This window comes from Rhincodon typus, chromosome 41 (genome assembly GCF_021869965.1).
Source record: "Rhincodon typus isolate 14 chromosome 41, sRhiTyp1.1, whole genome shotgun sequence".
Lineage (NCBI taxonomy): Eukaryota > Metazoa > Chordata > Chondrichthyes > Orectolobiformes > Rhincodontidae > Rhincodon > Rhincodon typus.
Window position 1 is genome coordinate 2,438,636 of NC_063372.1, and position 1,162 is coordinate 2,439,797.

Sequence of the window (1,162 nt, forward strand, 5' to 3'; positions counted from 1 at the left end):
CCATTGCCTCTAATTCAAGCTGCTACATTTGCAATTGAATTGTTGCCATTGCCAAAGATTCTGATGGTATTCCTGACAATTGTAAATGCTGTCCAATTGTAAAAACTTTAGTATAGGAGTTGGGATGTTATGTTACAGTTGTAAAAGTCGTTGGTGAGGCCACAATTGGAGTATTGTGTGCAGTTTTGGTCACCCTGTTATAGGCAGGACATAGTTAAACTGGAAAGTGTGCAAAGAAGATTTAAGAGCATGTTGCAAGGACTACTAGGCCTGAGTTATAGGGAAGAGGTTGGCCAGGATAGGACTTTATTCCTTGGAATGCAGGAGAATGAAGGGTAACTGTATTTAGGTGCATAAAATCATGAGGGGCATAAATAGGATGAATGCATATAGTCTTTTTCCCAGGGATGGGGAATTGAAAACTGGAGGGCATAGGTTTAAGGTGAGGGGGGAAAGATTTAAGAAGGACCTGAGGGGCAACTTCTTCATGCAGAAAGTGGTGTGTATATAGAATGGGCTGCTGGAGAAAGTGGTTGAGGCAGGTACAATAGCAACATTTAAAAAGCATTTGGATAGATACATGAATGGGAAGGGTTTAGAGGGATATGGACCAAATGAGGGCAATTGGAAGTAGCTGAGTGGGCACCATGATCAGCATGGACCAGATTGGGCTGAAGGGCCCGTTTCCATGCTGTATTACTCAACGAATTTATTTCCCCTTTCCTCGCAGACACAGGAAACCTCAAGTCCAGCTTGTTTGCCAATTCTGAAAGCCTTGCCTTGCTCACTCTGTAAAACTCCCCCAGGAAATTCTTACTGACTGAAAGAGCCATTACCACACAAGGCACACTCTGTATAAATCAACTGAATTCTACACCCGAGGCAAAAGACACTAACTCTTACCAATCACTGCCTTTGAGTCCAATAATTCTAAACCCAAACTACAATGAGAGATTTTGATCCCAACAAGAGCCTCCGATTTGTTATGGACCAGAGAAGACCGCCTCAAAATATATTAAGAAGGCAACCTAGATCCTCACTTTTTCTGACTTCAAAAGTAAGTGTGAGGTGCTGTGTTTCAGATGTAATTTAATTGGTCAAACTACTCGATATTAACGGAAACGCAACTTATTCAAACATTATTGTTAAAATACAACAAAAG